The 23,553-nt window shown below is 41.5% G+C and overlaps 1 protein-coding gene across 1 annotated transcript in view; it reads left to right on the top strand.

The window, feature by feature from the left end:
- The first annotated feature begins 4,025 nt into the window (after positions 1 to 4,025).
- ACSM3 (acyl-CoA synthetase medium chain family member 3) overlaps positions 4,026 to 23,553 on the top strand; it is a 64,680-nt gene continuing 45,152 nt past the window's right edge. Inside the window, exons 1-2 of the mRNA XM_017953243.3 lie at positions 4,026 to 4,040; positions 13,533 to 13,626. The gene's annotated coding sequence lies outside the window, so the exon portion shown is untranslated. The remainder of the gene's footprint in view (positions 4,041 to 13,532; positions 13,627 to 23,553) is intronic.

Genomic DNA, 23,553 nt, shown 5'->3' with positions numbered 1-23,553 from the left:
CTGTAGTCCCAACTACTCGGGAGGCTGAGTCAGGGGAATCACTCCAACTCTGGCGGCGGAGGTTGCAGTGAGCGGAGATCCTGCCGTTACACTCCATCCTGGTGACAGAGAGAGGCTCTGTCTCAAAAAAAAAAAAAAAAAAAAAAAATGAGCCAGGGTCCCAGGCCACGCCAAAGCTTCATGAGACCTCTCCTCCTCTGTGCACAGACAAGTGGCTGACTCTGGAGCCCAGGCTGTTGCTTTCCGGTATAGTGATGCATCCTCCATAGTCTGGTGCATATATATATATATATATATATTTTTTTTTTTTTCCCTTCTCCCCTTCCCATTGCAATTTGCTTATTATATCTGCATTGCCATTTACGTGGGATAAAGGTTGTTTACCCTCAAAGGTATTGTATGTTTATCTTTTTTTTTTTTTTTTTGAGGGAATCTTGCTCTGTCACCCAGGCTGGAGTTCAGTGGCGTGAACTCGGCTCACTGCAAGCTCTGCCTCCCGGGTTCTTGCCATTCTCCTGCCTCAGCCTCCCGAGTACCTGGGACTATAGGTGCCCGCCACCATGCCCGGCTAATTTTTTTTGTATTTTTAGTAGAGACAGGGTTTCACCGTGTTAGCCAGGATGGTCTCGATCTCCTGACTTCGTGATCCGCCCGCCTTGGCCTCCCAAAGCGCTGGGATTACAGGCGTGGGCTTCCCAAAGTGCTGGGATTACAGGCGTGAGCCACCGCACCCGGCCCTATGTTTATCTTTTCCCCTCGCACATTTCCCACACAGAACAGTTACTCAAAAGGCTTCCAGTAAATTCCATTTCAGGCTATGTTTCTATTTCATTTACAACCAAGGATGTTGGCTAGTGTTAAGTGTTTCATGCTGCTTTCTCTGCAGCCTTTTATCCATAGTCTTGGCAATTATCATATTACTGTCTTTTTAAAAATCATTGAAAAGATGCCACTTTTGAAGAATGTGTTTAAAAAACAATTGTTTCTCATATCACTCTTCAGGTACAAACCTATTAGCAGATTTGAGTTCCTACAAAGCCCTAAAAGGTGTAATCTGATATTTTGAAAGGGATGCTGAATTCACAGTCAATAACCCTAGGTTCTAACCCCAGATCTACCACTGTGTCCAAAAATTTTATCATCTTACTATTTGCTTTTACCTGTGTATTCAATACGGTATTCAATTTTCAGAATTTCTTTGGTGAAGACTGCACAGCAGAGATTTCTAGAACTCCTCAGTTGTTTCTGAAGAGCAGTGTCATGACACTGGCATTGGCGTTCCCCCAAATCTCTCTCTGTTCTGCTGGCTGGATTTCAGTTGCCCACACTCTGCCACCTGTCCTTAGGATATTAAATATTAGCATACAGATAACAAGTTAAAATATATATATTTCAAGTCCCAAGCATATCTGAGTACTACATGGAGGCAAACTTGAAAAACCAAAACTCAGTTTTGTTGAAATACGTGAGGAGGCAGCTTTAGGCTAAATTTAAGTTTGGTGTAAATCAAGCTTGTCCGACCTGTTGGCCCGCAGTTCACATGTGGTCCAGGATGGCTTTGAAATTCAACCAACCCAACACAAATTCATAAACTTTCTTAAAACATTATAAGATTTATCTGCAATTTTTTAAAATGCATCTGCTATTGTTAGCATTAGTGTATTTTATGGGTGGTCCAAGAGGATTATTCTTCCAAGGAAGCCAAAAGATTGGACATCCCTGGCCTACAGATTTCTCCATACATAGTGAACTATAACCTAATTGGATGTGTAAACAGACTGTAACTGCTCTTGTAACAATTAGCCAAATCTCAGTCAATCACAGAAGCCATGCTCAATACTCACAGGTGGCTGATTGTTCAAATTGTGTTTTTTATTTTTATGTTCTTTGAGACAGAGTCTCACTGTCACCCAGGATGGAGTGCACTGGCACAATCTCGACTCACTGCAACCTGGGTTCAAGCGATTCTCCTGCCTCAGCCTCCCAAGTAGCTGGGATTACAGGTGCATGCCACCATGGCCAACTAACTTTTGTATTTTAGTAGATATGGGGTTTCACCACATTGACCAGGCTGATCTCGAACTCCTGACCTCAAGTGATCTGCCCACTTCGGCCTCCCAAAGCACTGGGATTACAGGCATGAGCCACCGTGCCTGGCCAAACCATGTTTAAATAAGGCAAATACTGAGTTGTAACCTATTGGGCTGCTTCTGTACCTTACTTCCGTTTCCTGCACCTCACTTTTCTTTTTATGTCCGTAAGTCATCTCTGACCACGTGGCAGCACCTGGATGTCTCTAAACCTAATCTGGTTGGTGGATCAGGGGCCTGCCTGATTTGAGAATTGTTTCTTGTGCAATTTAATTCTGTTAAATTTAATTCATCTAAAGTTTTTTTTAACAGTTTATTGTATTTCATGGTTGCTGACTGTGCTGAGAATATCCAGTGAAGTGAGAATAATTTGCAACCCTGTAGCTCTTAGTCTAGATGTCAGAATTATCTAAATCACACCCTCATCCTGTGGCAGCTGCGTCCACTTACTTCCTCTTCTGAACCAGGCCCTTGCCCAGCTCTAAATAATTCAACCTTCATTTATTCCTTATTATTCTTCTTTGTTCTTTTTTGCTTATTCTTTATGACTACATCTATTATTTCATGGCTGTGTGAACTTTCACCTCCTCAGGTTACCTCCCAGACATGGACAATGGCCTGATGTCTATCCTTAGACACCAAGGACTTTGTCACTTGAAAACCTCTCTTAGAAGGGACCACTTGGGACCAGGTGCAGTGCCTAACACTTGTAATCCCAGCACTTTGGGAGGCCAAGGAGGGTAGATCACTTGAGACCAGTTCAAGACCAGCCTGGGTAACATGGCAAAACCGCATCTCTACTAAAAATACAAAAATTAGCCGGGGATGGTGGTGCATGCCTGTAGTCCCAGCTATTTGAGAGGCTGTACATGAGAGTTGCTTGAACCTGGGGGCAGAAGTTGCCCTGAGCTGAAATCGTGCCACTGCACTCCAGCCTGGGTGAAATAGCGAGACTCTGTCTCTAAATAAATAAATAAATAAATAAGAGACCACTTGGCACTTTGTGGCACCATGTAGAGTAGATGAAGGTGATCTGAGGAAGTTACATTTTGTTTTAATTAACCTATTTGCTTCAGATATTCAGAAGGCCTCATAGCCAAGCAAGGGGGGAATGGTGTGACACATTCTAGATTCCCTTTCCCTTTCTCTTCCTAACCTTCAAAGTTACTGTCCCTGAAGTTCAGTACAGAATCCAGGTAGGAGATGCTCTTAGACACACCTCCTGTTCTGACCTTGCTCCCCATCCACACTTCCTGCCTTATTCTCTTGTTACCCAGCATCTTTAGGGAATGGATATCCTGGCACTGAATCCCAGTCTCCTTCTGACTTGATTCCCAATATCTGCTGCCTTCAGAGTAGGTATCATGTATGATTAAGAGCCCAGGTTCTAAAGTCAAACCAAGTTAAAATTCTGCTTTGGCCATGACCTGGCTGTGAAACTCTGAGTAAGTTACCCAAGCTAAGTTTTAGGTTCCCTGTTAGATTTAAAAATAATAACAATAATGGAAATAATAATACTCACATCATGGGTTATTAGGAAAATCCAGTAAGATCAGGCATGACAAGTGCTTAGCTCTCAGCCACTGTTCAGTCAACGTGTGCTTAAAAATAACTGCTTTCAGACTCAGTCATGACTCATGGAAGCCTGTTTTGTTTTGTTTTGTTTTTCGGTATAAGTGTCCATCCTTCAGTCTGATCAGCTAACCTCATTATTTGTCTATTATTCTCTAATTTAATGGTTCTTTTATATTTTTGGCTTACTAAAAGCTGTTGAATCCTTTTACTTAGGAGACTAAAAGGGATTTTATTTTATTTTTCTATAGACTTCCTCTGTGGAAAAGGGAATTTAAAAATGTACATAGTGTAGATGACTGAATAGGAACAGCTCCAGTCTACAGCTCCCAGCGTGAGCGACGCAGAAGATGGGTGATTTCTGCATTTCCAACTGAGGTACCGTGTTCATCTCACTGGGGCTTGTAGGACAGTGGGTGCAGGACAGTAGGTGCAGCCCACCAAGTGTGAGCCAAAGCAGGGCAAGGCATCACCACACCCGGGAAGTGCAAGGGGTCAGGGAATTCCCTTTCCTAGCCAAGGGAAGCTGTGACAGATGGCAACTGGAAAATTGGGTCACTCCCACCCTAATACTGTGCTTTTTCAATGGTCTTAGCAAATGGCACACCAGGAGATTATATCCCGCACCTGGATCAGAGGGTCCAACATCCACGGAGCCTCACTCATTGCTAGCACAGCAGTCTGAGATAGAACTGCAAGATGGCAGCAAGGCTTGGGGAGGGGCACCCGCCATTGCTGAGACTTGAGTAGGTAAACAAAGCAGCCTGGAAGCTCCAACTGGGTGGAGCCCATTGCAGCTCAAGGAGGCCTGCCTGCCTCTGTAGCCTCCACCTCTGGGGGCAGGGCATAGCCAAACAAAAGGCAGCAGAAACCTCTGCAGACTTAAATGTCCCTGTCTGACAGCTTTGAAGAGAGTAGTGGTTCTCTCAGCATGGAGTTTAGATCTGAGAATGGGCAGACTGACTCCTGAAGTGGGTCCCTAACCCCCAAATAGCCTAACTGGTAGGCACCCCCCAGCATGGGCAGACTGACACCTCACATGGCCAGGTACCCCTCTGAGACGAAGCTTCCAGAGGAATGATCAGGCAGCAACATTTGCTGTTCAGCAATATTCGCTGTTCTGCAGCCTCTGCTGCTGATACCCAGGCAAACAGGGTCTGGAGTGGACCTCCAGCAAACTCCAACAGACCTGCAGCTGAGGGTCCTGACTGTTAGAAGGAAAACTAACAAACAGAAAGGACATCCACACCAAAAGCCCATCTGTACATCACCATCATCAAAGACCAAAAGTAGATAAAACCACAAAGATGGGGAAAAAACAGAGCAGAAAATCTGAAAATTCTAAAAACCAGAGTGCCTCTCCCCCTCCAAAGGAACACAGCTCCTCACCAGCAATGGAACAAAGAAGGATGGAGAATGGCTTTGACATGAAGAGAAAAAGGCTTCAGACAATCAAACTTCTCCGAGCTAAAGGAGGAAGTTCGAACCCATTGCAAAGAAGCTAAAAACCGTGAAAAAATATTAGACGAATGGCTAACTGGAATAACCAGTGTAGAGAAGTCTTTAAATGACCTGATAGAGCTGAAAACTATGGCAAGAGAACTACATGACAAATGCACAAGCTTCAGTAGCCGATTCGATCAACTGGAAGAAAGGGTATCAGTGATTGAAAATCAAATGAATGAAATGAAGTGAGAAGAGAAGTTTAGAGAAAAAAGATTAAAAAGAAATGAACAAAGCCTTCAAGAAATATGGGACGTGAAAAGACCAAGTCTATGTTTGTTTGGTGTACCCAAAAGTGATGGGGAGAATGGGACCAAGTTGGAAAACACTCTGCAAGATATTATCCAGGAGAACTTCCCCAACCTAGCAAGGCAGGCCAACATTCAAATTCAGGAAATGTAGAGAATGCCACAAAGATACTCCTCGAGAAGAGAAACTCCAAGACACATAATTGTCAGATTCACCAAAGTTGAAATGAAGGAAATATGTTAAGGGCAGCCAGAGAGAAAGGTCAGGTTTCAGGGAAGCCTATCAGGCTAATAGCGGATCTCTCGGCGGAAACTCTACAAGCCAGAAGGGAGTGGGGGCCAATATTCAACATTCTTAAAGAAAATAATTTTCAACCCAGAATTTCATATCAGCCAAACTAAGTGAAGGAGAAATAAAATCCTTTACTGACAAGCAAATGCTGAGAGATTTTGTCACCACCAGGCCTGCCCTGCACGAACTCCTGAAGGAAGCACTAAACATGGAAAGGAACAACCGGTACCAGCCACTGCAAAAACATGCCAAATTATAAAGACCATCGATGCTAGGAAGAAACTGCATCAACTAATGAGCAAAATAACCAGCTAACATCATAATGACAGGATCAAATTCACACATAACAATATTAACCTTAAATGTAAATGGGCTAAATGCTACAATTAAAAGACACAGACTGGCACATTGGATAAAGAGTCAAGACCCATCAGTGTGCTACATTCAGGAGACCCATCTCATGTGCAGAGACATACATAGGCTCAAAATAAAGGGATGGAGGAAAATCTACCAAACAAATGGAAAACAAAAAAAGTCAGGGGTTGCAATCCTGGTCTCTGATAAAACAGACTTTAAACCAACAAAGATGAAAAGAGACAAAGAAGGCCATTACATAATGGTATAGGGATCAATTAAACAAGAGCAGCTAACTATCCTAAATATATATGCACCCAATACAGGAGCAACCAGATTCATAAAGCAAGTCCTTAGAGATGTACAAAGAGACTTAGATGCCCACACAATAATAATGGGAGACTTTTATACCCCACTGTCAACATTAGATCAATGAGACAGAAAGTTAACAAGGTTATCCAGGAAGTGAACTCAGCTCTGCACCAAGTGGACTTAATAGACATCTAGAGAACTCTCCACCCCAAATCAACAGAATATACATTCTTCTGAGCACCACATCTCACTTATTCCAAAATTGACCACATAGTTGGAAGTAAAGTACTCCTCAACAAATGTAAAAAAACAGAAATTATACCAAACTGTCTCTCAGACCACAGTGCAGTCAAACCAGAACTCAGGATTAAGAAACTCACTCAAAACCACTCAACTACATGGAAACTGAACAACCTGAATGACTACTGGGTAAATAATGAAACGAAGGCAGAAATAAAGATGTTCTTTGAAACCAATGAGAACAAAGACACAATATACCAGAATCTCTGGGACACATTTAAAGCAGTGTGTAGAGGGAAACTTATACCACTAAATGCCCACAAGAGAAAACAGGAAAGATCTAAAATTGACACCCTAACATCACAATTAAAAGAACTAGAGAAGTAAGTGCGAACACATTCAAAGCTAGCAGAAGGCAAGAAATAACTAAGATCAGAGCAGAACTGAATGAGATAGAGACACAAAAAACCCTTCAAAAAATCAGTGAATCCAGGGGCTGGTTTTTTGAAAAGATTAACAAAATTGATATACTGCTAGCAAGACTAATAAAGAAGAAAAGAGAGAAGAATCAAATAGACGCAATAAAAAATTATAAAGGGGATATCACCACTGATCCCACAGAAATACAAACTACCATCAGATAATACTATAAACACCTCTACACATATAAACTAGAAAATCTAGAAGAAATGGATAAATTCCTGGACACATACACCCTCCCAAGACTAAACCGGGAAGAAGTTGAATCCCTGAATAGACCAATAACAGTCTCTGAAATTGAGGCAATAATTAATAGCCTACCAACCAAAAAAAGTCCAGGACCAGACAGATTCACAGCCGAAATCTACCAGAGGTACAAGGAGGAGCTGGTACCATTCCTTCTGAAACTATTCCAATCAACAGAAAAAGAGGGAATCCTCCCTAACTCATTTTATGAAGCCAGCATAATCCTGATACCAAAGCCTGGCAGAGACACAACAAAAAAAGAGAATTTTAGACCAATATCCCTGATGAACATCGATGCAAAAATCCTCAATAAAATACTGGCAAACTGAATCCAGCAGCACATCAAAAAGCTTATCCATCATAATCAAGTGGGCTTCATCCCTGGGATGCAAGGCTGGTTCAACATACACAAATCAATAAATGTAATCCAGCATATAAACAGAACCAAAGACAAAAACCACATGATTATCTCAATAGATGCAGAAAAGGCCTTTGACAAAATTCAACAGTTCTTCATGCTAAAAACTCTCAATAAATTCGGTATTGATGGAACATATCTCAAAATAATAAGAGCTATTTATGACAAACTCACAGCCAATATCATACTGAATGGGCAAAAACTGGAAGCATTGCCTTTGTAAACTGGCACAAGACAGGGATGCCCTCTCTCATCACTCCTATTCAACATAGTGTTGGAAGTTCTGGTCAGGGCAATCAGGCAGGAGAAAGAAATACAGGGTATTCAATTAGCAAAAGAGGAAGTCGAACTGTCCCTGTTTGCAGATGACATGATTGTATATTTAGAAAATCCCATTGTCTTATCCCAAAATCTCCTTAAGCTGATAAGCAACTTCAGCAAAGTCTCAGGATACAAAATCAATGTCAGAAATCACAAGCATTCTTATACACCAATAACAGACAAATAGCTAAATCATGAGTGAACTCCCATTCACAATTGCTTCAGAGAGAGTAAAATACCTAGGAATTCAACTTACAAGGGATGTGAAGGACCTCTTCAAGGAGAACCACAAACCACTGCTCAACGAAATAAAAGAGGACACAAACAAATGGAAGAATATTCCATGCTCATGGATAGGAAGAATCAATATCGTGAAAATGGCCATACCATCCAAGGTAATTTATAGATTCAATGCCATCTGCATTAAGCTACCAATGACTTTCTTTACAGAATTGGAAAAAAATACTTTAAAGTTCATATGGAACCAAAAAAGAGCCCGCATTGCCAAGACAATCCTAAGAAAATAGAACAAAGCTGGAGGCATCACGCTACCTGACTTCAAACTATATTACAAGGCTACAGTAACCAAAACAGCACGGTACTGGTACCAAAACAGAGATATAGACCAATGGAACAGAACAGAGCCCTCAGTAATAACACCACACATTTACAACCATCCAATCTTTGACAAACCTGACAAAAACAAGAAATGAGGAAAGGATTCCCTATTTAATAAATAGTGCTTGGAAAACTGGCTAGCTATTTCAGAAAAGCTGAAACTGGATCCCTTCCTTACACCTTATACAAAAAGTAATTCAAGATGGTTTTAAAGACTTAAATGTTAGACCTAAAACCATAAAAACCCTAGAAGAAAACCTAGGCAATACCATTCAGGACATAGGCATGGGCAAGGACTTCATGTCTAAAACACCAAAAGCAATGGCAACAAAAGCCAAAATTGACAATGGTATCTAATTAAACTAAAGAGCTTCTGCACAGCAAAGGAAACTACCAGCAGAGTGAACAGACAACCTACAGAATGGGAGAAAATTTTTGTAATCTACTCATCTGACAAAGGGCCAATATCCAGAATCTACAAAAAACTCAAACAAATTTACAAGAAAAAAACAACCCCATCAAAAAGTGGGCAAAGGATATAACAGACACTTCTCAAAAGAAGACATTTGTGCAGCCAATAGACAAATGAACAAATGCTCATCATCACTGGCCATCAGAGAAACGCAAATCAAAACTGCAATGAGAACCATCTCACACCAATTAGAATGGCGATCATTAAAAAGTCAGGGAACAACAGGTGCTGGCGAGGATATGGAGCAATAGGAACACTTTTACACTGTTGGTGGGACTGTAAACTTGTTCAACCATTGTGGAAGACTGTGGCGATTCCTCAAGGATCTAGAACTAGAAATACCATTTGACCCAGCCATCCCATTACTAGGTATATACCCAAAGGATTATAAATCATGGCTGCCATAAAGACACATGCAATAATGATAAGCCTATTGCGCACTATTCACAATAGCAAAGACTTGGAACTAACTCAAATGTCCATCAATGATAGACTGATTAAGAAATGTGGCACATACACCATGGAATACTATGCAGCCATAAAAAAGGATGAGCGCCCATGTCCTTGTAGGTATTGCAAAATGTGGCAATATATACACCATGGAATACTATGCAGCCATAAAAAAGGATGAGTTCATGTCCTTTGTAGGTACATGGATAAAACTGGAAACCATCATTCTCAGCAAACTATTGCAAGGACAGAAACCAAACATCGCATGTTCTCACTCTTAGGTGGGAATTGAACAATAAGAGCACTTGGACACAGGGTGGGGAACATCACACACCGGGGCCTGTTGTGGGGTGCGGGGGAGGGCAGGGATAGCATTAGGAGATATACCTAATGTAAATGACGAGTTAATGGGTGCAACACACCAACATGGCACATGTATACATATGTAACAAACCTGCACGTTGTGCACATGTACCCTAGAACTTAAAGTAAAATAAAAATAAATAAATAAAAATATATATAGTGTAAAGTAAAATAACATAAAATGCGTAAGACTTGCATGCTTTACCTTTGCCAACTGGTTTCTGCCTCACATTTGATTGAATGACATCCCACCTTTCACTAGCTTTGTAGCCTCACTGGCAGCACTTGTCACACTTGTGCTTTCATCACACTCACACTCTGTGTGAGAAACTCACCCAACAGCCTCATCTCCCAGGCTGGAACCCAATTTTAAACCCATGTGAACTTGAGTCTGTCCCTAGAGGAGTCACATTTGGCCTGGCCTTTGTACCTACTCAGCCCGGCTGGGTGTCCCATACTGATCCCCATCACCTCTAATTAATCTCATCCCACCAGTGCCTGGTTCCAAGTTTTGACAGATATGTTTCTCTATGGCAAACTTGGCATTTTGAGGGCCTATGTTCTTAAGGGCAAAAGTCAATGAATCTCTTTCCCTCCAATTTTCTCCTTCAATTTTATACTCTATACATACAAGTCTTTCTTCTTAAACTTTTCCTGGTGTTTTGTGGGTACTTCCTGCCCACTCCTTTGAGATTTGGTTGAAAAATCTATGTTCCAAAGTAATTGTTTTGAAGCAGGAGATATAAAAAAAAACAAGTTTTTTTGGAGTCTGACTCACTCCAAGACCAGCGATAGGCAGGGCTCTGGAAGGGCTTTGATAACACTATCTGCAGAGCCAGGGCCCTCAAGGGATGGGTTCCAGAGCCTCTCCCTCCCATCCCAGAGCAGGGATGAGAAAAGCAAGTTTTTCTTCTCTTTCAGCTTCCCCCTTCCCCCTTATCATTCTCATAATTATTTTGCAAAATTTTATAAGTTACTGTTTTTCCCTTCTGTACAGCACAGCAAGGTCACAAGATATGCTTGAGTTGCAAAACCTGTCACTGTTTAACAAACTGCCTTTGTTCTGCTTCTGTAAGCTTGCTTGCCCACCCTACAGGTTTCACACCATGAAGTTGACCAACCTCCTTTCAAATGCATGTATAAAAGTGAAGCCCTGTCTTTGTTTGGGGCTCGGCCTTTGGATGTTAATCCTCTGGGCTGGTGCTCACCTAATAAAATCCTCCTGTCCCACCCATTGGTCTCTCCTGTCCCTTAATTCCTGCAGCAGTTTTATTATTTAGTTTACTTATTTGAGCCCTTTTAGATCATCTGCCTGCTTCTTACTTTCACTTTAGTCAATGCTCCAAAGACTGAATCACCAATGGTGGCATCTCAGTTTAATAAGTTAGAGAAACATAATTCTATTTACCACTCAAATCATACCATGGACTGCATATTCTACCAATGCAGAACACTAGTCTTGAGTAAAACACTAGTGTAAGAAATATAAATTTCAGGGTAGGTATAGTGTACATTGAAGAGTCTAGCTGGGCATGATGGCTCATGCCTGTAATCCTAGCACTTTGGGCAGCCAAGGCAGGTGGCTCGCTTGAGCTCAGGAGTTCCAGACTAGCCTGGGCAACATGGTGAAGCCCCATCTTTACAAAAAGTACAAAAGTTAGGTGTGGCGGTGCACACCTGTGGTCCCAGCTACTTGGGGGGCTGAGGTGGGAGGATCGTTTGAGCCCAGGAGGTCAAGGTTGCAGTAAGCCATGAGCTCACCACTGTACTCCAGCCTGGGGGAACAAAATTAGACCATGTCTTGAAAAAATATATAAATAGATAAATAAATAAACAAACAAAGAGTCTAGGGTAACTGGAGTTCATAGGTTCTTTAGTACAAATGAGGCCTCAATAAGAATTATCTACATGAATACTCAGGTTGAATAATTTATATTTAAATGAAAAATTGAAGGGAAGCCACATCCTCAGTGAGAGTATAGCATTCAATGTATAGATGAACAAAGACAAATTGATTAAGAATATATTTTAGGGGTCACACCATCCTGAGTTGAAATACTAAGTCCACCATATTGTAGTTCTGTGACCTTGGGCAAGTTAATTGTTCTAATCCTCATGTTCCTCATCAGTAAAATGAGAATAGCCACAGTATATATCTTAAAGGTTATTGTGAGTATTGAATAAAATATTGATGTCAGTCGCACATACAAATATTCAATAAGTGTTCACTGCTGCTGTTTTGTTGTAGCTGTTGCTAATTGGAAGGTTTGGTAGAGATAATTTTTAGCAAAAAAGAGTTGAGGTTGAGACTCAGGCTTTTTGTGTTGGTCAGTTTGCTTTGATGTGTTCCTAGCCACTTCTTGCTGGTTCTCAGTACCCCAGAGATACCCTATTATATCTAAACATGTTAATATGAAAAGATCTGGCCAGGCGCAGTGGCTCACACCTGTAATCCCAGCACTTTGGGAGGCCGAGGCAGACAGATCACTTGAGGTCAGGAGTTTGAGACCAACCTGGCCAACATGGTGAAATCCCATCACTACTAAAAATACAAAAATCAGCCAGGTGTGGTTGTGGGCACTTATAACCCCAGCTACTCAGAAGGCTGAAGCAGAAGAATCGTTTGAACCCAGGAGGTGGAGGTTGCAATGAGCCATAATCGCACCATTGCACTCTAACCTGGCCGACAAGAGCGAAACTCCATCTCCAAAAAAAAGAAAAAAGATTTTCAAAGTGAGGTATGTGTAATATGAACTAATTTATGTTTTAAAGGGGAATATCTATATATCTATGTACACATATATACACACAGATTTATATATGTGTGTGTTATATTTTAATCCTATATATATATCAAAATGATGGTTAGTAAGACCTACTATTTTTCCACATTTCCCAACTAAAGCCCAAAGATAGGAATGAAGAGACACTAAACCTCTGATTTTTGCATTCTAAAGGGAATTGTCAACAAGGACTAAGTAAAGCACCTCTCTCCGGGTTTGCGAAAAGGTAGCTCAACTGGCCCCACTACCTCCGACCAATTTCCCAGACTCACCATCCTGCTTCTCAGCTTACATTAGAAGCCGGGGAAAATGGAAAAGAGTATTTTTTTCACCCCCTTTGCTGTCAGGGATACCAGGGGAATCCCCTGTGAAGGTGAGAGATGGTTCTAAGAAGAGACTGGCATCACATTCCTTGGTTGATATCCCCTTCTGCCTGACTGAGTGAGAAACTGAGCCAGAAAGAGAAGTAGAGATGAATGGCAAGGCAGAGACAGTAGAGCAGGGTTGGAGGACACCAGAGGAGAGGCCTGAAGCATAAGAGAGAGTGTTGCAAGTATATGTGCATATCTGGTACATCAAATGGATCTTCAGAAGGTGCCTGGGCTTGACCAGGTAGACCCAACAGACAGAGGGTGAAAGTCACACCCAGCATAGTAAGCCCTCTTACTTTAATCTTGTTTCCTTACCCTCAACAATGGAGGATCCAGAGTTTAAAAGAAGGAGAAGGGAAAGGTGTCAGTGATAAATAAGGCCACGTGTCTCTATTCCAGGTGTCAGAGCCAGAGGAGAAGAGTGGACAACCAAACTGCCCACCACACGTCCCCAGAAGTACAGGTCAAGCCTATGCTGGGGAGAGGCAAACAGGTACAACATACATTGAGTTTGAGATTTAAATTTTTGAGTGGACCGACTTTTAAAAACAAAGTGATTGTGAAATTGTGGAATCATTCCAAAAGGTCATTACATTAAGGGATAAAAAAGGGAGAAAACAAAAGTTGGGGGGAAAAGTGTTAAGACTTGCTTGGAAAACTAGTTACATATATCTATCCCACTTACTCCCTTGAGACTACTCTTTATTTTATATAAAATTTATTATATTTTAACCATATGCATGTATTATTTTTATATGTTAATATAGTGTTATTTCTTGATGTAGTTGCTTACCAAAGTATTTCTCTTTTCTCCTGGGTCCTCAGATAGGCTAATTTCTCAGGTTCCTGAAAGTCAGGGTGAGGCTATTGAAATGTGGGCAGAAATGATACATGCTACTTCTAGGCCTAAATTCATGAGATCCTTCACAAATGCATCTCTTTTCCCCCAAACACCTCTCTCTCTTGTTTGTTGTCAGCTATCTGATTTCAGAGGATCCAACCAGGACTCAGGCTTAGGGGAGAGTGGAGCCTCTGAATATAAGGATCCTGAGTCTACTACTTAAAGTGACAGCCACCTAGGAAAGCCCATTAACCAAAAAATTCTGCATCAGACTTAAGCCTCTGAGCTTTAGATTTGTTTATTTCTGCAGCCTAGCCTAGCACACCTTGACTAATACACCGGGAATCCAGAGTTTGTTCAGAGTGTCTTCACTATTCTTGTTATAACTTTATAAGATTATAAACACTGTGCTTCAGACAAATTAAGAGAGCAAGAGACCTCATAATGTAGTAGAGACAATATGAGTTTTGGAGTCAGATTTTTTTTTTTTTTTTTGAAACAGAGTCTTACTCTGTTGCCCAGGCTGGAGTGCAGTGGTGCAATCTTGGCTCACTGCAACCTCTGTCTCCCAGGTTCAAGCAATTCTTCTACATCAGCCACCCAAGTAGCTGGGATTACAGGCTCACATCACCATGTCTGGCTAATTTTTGTATTTTTAGAATCAGGGTTTCACCATGTTGGCCAGGCTGGTCTCAAAATCCGTCTGCCTCAGTCTCCCAAAGTGCTGGGATGACAGGCGTGAGCCACTGTGCCCAGTTGGTGTCAGATTTTAATAGAAAGTCTAGATCTGTTACTTTCTTGGTAGAATCAGTGGAAAGTCCTGAACCAGTGGCCAGCCTTCTGTATTTCTGCTAGAACACTATGAGGAACCTCTTCCCCCTTCCTTACAAAATGTATATGAAACAGAATTCAAGGTCTTCTATCTGTATGTAACTCACAAAATAGTTGACAGTTCTATAAAGCTTTGTCCTTTTTCCTGTTTCTTGTTTCCCTGTAGAACTATTTTTTAAAATGTTTTTCTTTTTAAAGGATTTTTGATTGTTGTTTAAAGTATTTGAAAAAAATATTCGTAACTTCAAGCTATTTTACATTTAAGAAAAGATGTAGTCAAACTTGGGTGATGATAGATAGAAACCCAGGAGAAATTGGGAAAATATTCCAGGTGCCTTTTTTCCCCATTTTGACTAAATTATGCCAATTCCATGAAACACTCCTCATCCTCCCCCTGCCAAGTGATACTAGAGCCAGTGGGGCTCTGGAAGCCCTGCCATTCTTCCTCTGCTTAGCTGTACCAGAGCTGGTCTATGTGGGAGCCAGGGTCTCTTGGGAAGAAAAGGAATGGAAAGATAGGGTTTCATTACACATCAGTTATGTCACCTTGGCTTCTCCATTCCTCTTCCCTTGGGGGTTTTACAAGAAGGCAAAAATCACATTTAAGGGATATATTGACATGTTCATTGTCAAAATCTTTGCTCCAGCCAAACTGATTCTAGGTATAGTCAAACAAGTTGACATTAAAACAAAAGGACATTAACCTTCTGTCAGAGTCACTTTCAAGCTATGACTTATTTCAAGGTTGTTTGCTCTCTACTAGACTTCATTTCCTCATATTTTAAAAAAATGGATATATAGTACTACTTAGCTTACAGAGCTGCTGTGAGAAATAAATGATATGAGCTATCTAAAACACTTGGCATACAGCAAACATTCCAAAAGTGGTCATTCTCTTCTACTCGGACGGGTGTGGTAGCTCACGCCTGTAATCTCAGCACTTTGGGAGGCCAAGGCCAGAGTATCACTTGAGCCCAGGGGTTCAAGACCAGCCTAGGCAACATAGTGAGACTCTGTCTCTCAAAAAAAAATTCACTTCTACTTCATGTAAAGAATGGTCCCAACCCTAGTTGCTGTTCCTTGCCATTGTTTTTCTTGTGGTTGTCTCATGATAAAAGAAAACAGTTGAGGAAAATGATGTTAGAAGACTCTCTCAAAAGCCTGGTCTTGGCTGGGAACTACATTTATTTATTAGAGTTTTTCTTAAGACAGTTGAGTATAAGAATTATTCCAATCACTTATGTCAGAATCCTTCTTACATAAAGCCTCAGTGGCACTAGGTTACTCTCTAGGATTAAAACTGGGTAGGGGTTGAAGGAGATTAGATTTAAGTTGAGCGCTAGAGAAGAAAACCTGATCTATTTCCAGAGAAAATGGAGGTCCTCATCAAATAATAGATATAGATAACAATTACCAATAGCTGCATTAGGTGAAAAGCTTCTGGAAACATAATGAATGGATCAGGTGATGCCTTAACATCACAAAAGGAGAGCCAACACATTATGATTCTCCAGATGTGATGCAATAGAATTCTGCAAAGATATTTATGCAATCTTTTTTCTATCAATGGATCTATCCTCTAGATTTAACTATTAGTTTATAGAAACTACAGGGGACAGAAAAATATGTTAAACTCAACCACATTGAATTAGCAAAATCAACACTGAATTTGGGAAACTTTAGAGGACAATGCCCTATGTTCTACAATGAATTACAAAGAAAAAGAAGAGAGAGATGGAATGTATAGATTAAAAACTTAAGACACATATCAATAAAATGCAATGTGTTGCCCTTGTTTGTACACTGAGTTGAAAAAAAAATGTGTAAAACAAAATTGAATCTGGAAAAGGCTGGCTGGGTGGGATAGCTCATACCTGTAATCCCAGCACTTTGGGAGCCGAGGCGGGCAGATCACTTAAGGTCAGGAGTTTGAGACCAGCCCAGCCAACATGGTGAAACCCCGTCTCTACTAAAAATACAAAAATTAGCTGGGCATAGTGGCACATGCCTCTAATCCCAGCTACTTGGGAGGCTAAGGCACAGAAATTGCTTAAACCCAGGAGACGGAGGTTGCAGTGAGCCAAGATTGCACCACTGCACTCCAGCCTGTGTGACAGAGTGAGACTATCAAAAAAAAAAAAAAAAAAAAAAGAGTGAATCTGGAAACACATGAAATTTTAAAAATTATATTAATAGAGGATTAGTATGGCTTTTTCAGGTGTTAAATGGTATTGTGGTTAGGTTTTAAGAGTCCTTATCTTTTAGAGATACATAAGGATTTTCCACAATAAGGAAGAAAAAGAGAGACGGAGAGAAGAGATACAGATACAGAGACAGAGAATAAAGAAGTAAAAACTGCAGATATAGACAACTATTTCTGAGAAATGTTGCTGTAAAAAGGAGACAAGGAATGAAGAGGTGGAGGGAGACAAATGGCCCAAGAAATTTTATTTTCACATGGGAAATATTACCATGTATTTGTGGCTGACTTTGTTTCTCTATTACAACTCTTATTCAAAAAAGACATGAAAAGAGAAGAAAGAAAAAGAAAGAAAGAAAGAGAGAGAAAGGCAGACAGAAAGAAAGAAGAACGAACGAAAGAAAGAAAGAGAAAGAATGAAAGAAAGGAGAGAAAGAAAGAAAAAGAAAGAAAAGGAAGGAAGGAAGGAGGAAAGGAAGGAAGGAAGGGGGAGGAAAGGAAGGAAGGAAGGGAAAAGGAAGAAAGGAAGAAGAAAGAGAAAGGAAGGAAGGAAAGAAGGAAGGGAGAAAAATAAAGAATTTGATGATGCAAGAGAGAGGAAGGATAGCTGAGGGAGTAATATCCTGGAGTAAGGGAGAGGGAATGGTGTCAAGTCCACAGTGGAAAGGGTGGCCCAAGCTAGGACCTTGGACAATTAATGCAGAAAGTATGGGCAGAGTTGTAGGAGTACTGGTTGGTTATCTGGTTAGGGGGAATAAGGACATTGTCTTCTGGCTTTTCTCACTTATAAATCTCAGTGAAATAAGAGAGGAGAAGGAGAGGTACTAGTTTAAAGAAATGGGGGAAGGAGTGAAATGGTTATCTCCAACTGTAGAAATGTAGTGGGGCTGTCAGACGGTGAGAAGGGCCCACATGAATATTTTGCAGTCAGGAAGTTAAAGTGTGCTAAAATAATTAAACAGGAGGCCATTAGACTGAGGTGGCTCCAATACTCAGGGTTCCCACATAAGCAAACTAAAGCCTAACTCAGAACTTAAAAGAAAATGAAATATAAGCTCAGCCAGTCACAGGCAGCCAACTGGGCTTTAGTATATTGTCTTGAACTTCCCACCAGAACAGTCCAAATGAGGCAATTGTTCAAACTTCTACCAATTAAGTAATTTCTTTGCTCAGCTTCCACATTTACCCTATAAACACCCTCTCTTTGTGCCCTGCAATAGAGCCCTGAATTACTTCCCATTTGGAACTGCCTGATTCATGAATCAGTTTGCTCACATGTATGCTTTAAATTTTTAGTGTGCCTTAGTCTATCTTATAATAAGTGTAACCATTAAGTTTAGGACCACCAACAAATACCATGTGCACTTCTCCAGAGCCATGTTAAGCTTCTCAAGTGTCACAAAATAAGTAGAGTTATCTGGAGTTTTGCGTAGAGCTGGGTTTTCCCACATGAGTATGGTGGAGGGAGAGCAGTACAAAGGATTTGAATGGCACAGATAATCCAAGCTGGGCAGAAGGTAAGTAAAGGTATGAAGGAGATGTGTTTAAGTCAGTGGACTTAAGATTTTAGAGGGGCAGAGGAATTACTGTGATGAAGGTCCTAACAGGCTGGGGACGGTGTGAGAGAAGGCCAAGCAGGGAACAGGCCAGTGTCTGTAGAGACCATGTGGGGAGCTGGAACTCTAGTCCCCACCCAACAACAGCAGGAAGCTCCTTGCAACTCAGGTGTCATCTAAAGCTGGGTAAAGAAGCTAGACATCTGTATTCACCTGGCAGTAATGAGGTAGTGCCCCTCCCCTCTCCCCTACCTGGGCAATGTCAAAGCTGGCTAAAACATAAGGTTTAAATAAGGTGCGGAGTCTTATTACAAGAATGTTCATGTTTGAATTAAAAATCACTCCTCATACCACAACCAGGAAGGTTTCAAATGAATGAAGAAAGATGATGGATAGATGCTAACACTGAGATGACAGAAATGTTAGAATTATCTGACAAAGATTTTAAAGTAGCCTTGACAAAAAGGCTTCAGTGAACAATTAGGTATGCTTGAAACAAATGAAAAAAAATCAGCAAAAAATAGAAGATATCAAGAACAACTAAATGAAAATATTAGAACTAAAAAATTCAATGAGAAGTCAAAAGCTTGGTGGATGGTATGATACTGTAAAATATATATTTCATCTTCATTCCAGTTTCCTGGTACATAGCTGCTAAAACACTTGGAATTTCTGAAGTGGTAAGTGCCTTTTTGTATGCTAGTGAGATGACCAGGGGTTAGGGGTTCAGGATGGGGGCTGGTTGCCAGGAGAACCAACCTTGTGATTAGAGGGTTAGGACTTTCTCCCCCACCCCACCACCCCACCACTCTCCATCCCCCTACTTCATAGGAGAAAAGAGGAGCTGAAAGTTGAGTTGATTACCAATGACCAATGATTTAATCAATCAGGCCTGTGTAATGAAGCCTCTAAGAAACCCAAAAGGGGCTGGGCGTGGTGCCTCATGCCTGTAATCCCAGCACTTTGGGAGGCTGAGGCAGGCGGATCATTAGGTCAGGAGATCGAGACCATCTTGGCTAACACACGGTGAAACCCCGTCTCTACTAAAAATACAAAACAATTAGCCAGGTGTGGTGGCAGGCACCTATAGTCCCAGCTACTCAGGAGGCTAAGCCAGGAGAATGGTGTAAACCTGGGAGATGGAGCTTGCAGTGAGCCGAGATTGCGCCACTGCACTCCAGCCTGGGCGACAGAGCGAGAGTCCATCTCAAAAATAAAATAAAATAAAATAAAATAAAATAAAATAAAATAAAATAAAAATAAAAAGGCTGGGTTCAGGGAGCTTCTGGGTAGATGAACATGAGGAAGTTCTGGGAGGGTAGAACATCTGGCGAGGACATGGAAGCTCTGTGCCCCTTCTCCCACACCTCACCCTATGCATCTCTTTAATCTGGCTGTTTATCTGTATCCTTTGTAATATCCTTTATAATAAATGGGTTGATGTAAGTGTTGCCCTTTGTTCTATAAGTAGTTCTAACAAATTAATTGAACTCAAGGAGAGGGGTTAGAAGTACAGATTACAAGGCCGGGCGCGGTGGCTCAAGCCTGTAATCCCAGCACTTTGGGAGGCCGAGACGGGCGGATCACGAGGTCAGAAGATCAAGACCATCCTGGTTAACACGGTGAAACCCCGTCTCTACTAAAAAATACAAAAAAAACCTAGCCGGGCGAGGTGGCAGGCGCCTGTAGTCCCAGCTACTCGGGAGGCTGAGGCAGGAGAATGGCGTAAACCCGGCAGGCGGAGCTTGCAGTGAGCTGAGATCCGGCCATTGCACTCCAGCCTGGGTGACAGAACGAGACTCCGCCTCAAAAAAAAAAAAAAAAAAAAAGAAGTACAGATTACAACCTCAAATCTTATGGCACTTGAAGTGGGGGGCAGTCTTGCCTGGGACTTGTAAATCAAAAATAAAATTCTAAGCCCCCAGACTGACTGAATTGACCCTCCTTTTGACCAAGAGGACCCAAGAAAATCTGAAAAATTAGTCAGGCCATGATGGAAAGCCAGCAGGGGCAGCTACGTGGGTGTGGGGGACAGACATGCCTCATTATACTCTCTTCCCTTTTGGAGTTCAAGCACAACCGACCAACATTAACATTAAAACAGAGATCTTAAAACTGACAAAACAGATTCTTTGTAGCAATAGGATCCAAATTCTAAAATGACTCCAGTACAGCATCACATAACAGATAGCAGGCCCTGAAGAAAATCAAAGTCTTTTACCCCAAAATATATTTCTTTGACACATTTTGAAATGGCCCTGCAAAGCTATCTCTTGTGGGGAAAAGTTGCATTCTGTAGGAAAATCTTCTTCCTTGGTTGCGGGACAATCCAAGACTGGAGAGACCGAAAAAGGTTCAGGAAGGCCGGGCGCGGTGGCTCAAGCCTGTAATCTCAGCACTTTGGGAGGTCGAGACGGGTGGATCACGAGGTCAGGAGATCGAGACCATCCTGGCTAACACGGCGAAACCCTGTCTCTACTAAAAAATACAAAAAACTAGCCGGGCGAGGTGGCGGGCGCCTGTAGTCCCAGCTACTCAGGAGGCTGAGACAGGAGAATGGCGTGAGCCCAGGAGGTGGAGCTTGCAGTGAGCTGAGATCTGGCCACTGCACTCCAGCCTGGGTGACAGAGCGAGACTCCGTCTCAAAAAAAAAAAGGTTCAGGAGAGTTTATTAAGGTGATCACTGGCTCAGCCGGACATATGTCCAGAAAGTTGGAGCCCCGAACTAAGGGCTTTCCCTACTTTTAAACTTAAAGCAGGAACCATGTGAGGTGGGAAGTAAGTTACAGAAGAGAGAAACGAAGGCAGTTAATCAAGCATTACAACATTTCTTACATCTTGAGAAAAATATGTCTTGCAACCTAAACTTATCGGTCTTGTGACCCTGCAGCCGTGCTAGGGAGGTAAGCAGGAACTCAATGGGCCTATAATAAACTTTGAGGAATGTGGAGTTGGAGAGTATAGATAAGGTCCACTGACCACAGAGAGAAGACAGGCCATTAATACTCTCTTTTAAGTTGAGTGTGTAAGGTGGGGATCACACTTCGCAGCAACTTTAAGAGGATTTAAAAATTTCTATTACTACTACTATTAGGTTATAGTTGATTTCATTAATTCCTTCTTCATTTCCCCCCTTTGGTGCTCAACACAAATGTAGATTAGTAAAGAGCACCACAGTTAGCTATTTCTTGAGTGGCTACATACTCATCTGGGGATACCAGTTGGTACTTTTGCAGAGCCATTATTCAGGTGGTGGTATGTCTGTCTACTATTGCTTCTATGGTGGATTGGATGCTTCTGATGAGAAGTGGCAGGAGACAGGGAAGTGGTAGGCATCCACCTATTATGGCCACAAAGCCTATTATTAAAGTTTTAAAGTCTCCAAACCATGAAAAACATCCTCCAAAGAGTGAACTCGGGTTCCAACCAGACCATGTCTGGACAGGAACATGAGCTAACTTCTGCATCCTGGTAGTGATTTCCATGATAGCTTTTCCATTGTCATCAATTTGTAAGCAGCAATTTGTTAAATTCAGTTTTCCACAAACTCCTCCTTCTGCAGCTAAAAGACAATCCAGTGCTAACCTGTTCTGATAAATGGCATCTCTCATCTGGGTCGCCTGTATGGCTAGCAAGTCTAAGGCTTGGGCTATTTCATTGACTATAATTTCCAGAACTTCTTGCAACCTTATGATGCGGTTTAACATATAAATAGGAGTACTGTATCCCCATGACCCATCTTGTGCCTAGGTGGCCGGCCCATAGTGTTTGATAATTCTTTCAGGGGGCCATTCATTATCTTTCCAGCTCCCTATTTCAATGTCCTTTTTAATGTTAGTATTTATTTTTTCCACAGTACTTATTTTTATAAACACATTTCTTCTGATTCTTTTTCTGCCTTCATCATAGACTGAATAGCTTAGATCTTCCCCTTGCTGCAGTGGGAGTAGGAAAAAGGATGGCCTTATTGTTCCTAATACACATGCCCCTGTCCATTTATTGAGTAGTAACTGATAAGCCTTTGTTCCACAGATCCAGCATAACCAATCCTGCAGGTGCTCTCCAAACAGCTGGAGCATCTAATTGGTACCATGAGTGATTTAGTGTTGGGAACTGCAAAAAGGGATTAAAGTCTGACATAGAGGAATTGTCTATTAAGCTTCTCCACTGTCTTCTGTTCTTAGATTTTTCAAAATATTGTTGACCCAAGCAAGTTGTTTCCCCTACCTGGTTCTGAAAGGCCTTGCCCCAATGGGCGATACAGTATTTTCTGTTGATGGGATTCCTTATTAGCCAAACACTTTGATTTCCATTGAATTTTATAACAAATTCAGGCAAGGTAAAATTGTGGCATCGATTATCTGGCTTCCCAGGGCCACTGATCTCCCGTATTAGTACCTCCACATACATAACATGAAGTAACTCCTAAATTGTTAGCAATACTTTTGGCTAGCTGGGCAAACAGATTTTCAGCTGATATAGGAGGAATTTGAATTTTTGATACTTCAGGATTAAAGTGTTTATTGAAAGATTTATGAAACCTAAACTGTTGCATCGGGCTAACTTGAACTTGGGTCCTTTGGTTTTCTTGATGATGACCAGAGGAATTCCAAGTCCCAGGAGAGCTCCTGCCTGATTAAAGGTTAGTAGCCCTTTAAGCCCTTTAGTCCACAAAGGCATATTTGGCTTTAGTGTTGTCAGATTGAGTGGGTTCCATGTTCCAGTTTTGCACCCTATCTTTACCTCTTGGCTGGCAAACAGAGCAACCTTTCCTGTCTATAGGTGGTGATTAAATTGATATGTGGTCCACTGATTATCATAATCAGGGCCGTCCTTTTTGGACTCTCCTATTACGGCCTTGGCAGCTCTGCTGCTGACTCTTTCTTGTCCTAGATTTTTACAGATCATCCCAATATTATTTAGTTTACTGAGATGTGCAGCTTGGCAGGCATCAAAATATATGGAGACAGGCCCTTTATGCAAGTAAGGGAA

Source organism: Papio anubis, chromosome 18 (assembly GCF_008728515.1).
Source record: "Papio anubis isolate 15944 chromosome 18, Panubis1.0, whole genome shotgun sequence".
NCBI lineage: Eukaryota > Metazoa > Chordata > Mammalia > Primates > Cercopithecidae > Papio > Papio anubis.
The sequence above is the reverse complement of the archived record's forward strand: the minus strand, read 5'-3'. Positions and strand labels throughout refer to the sequence as shown.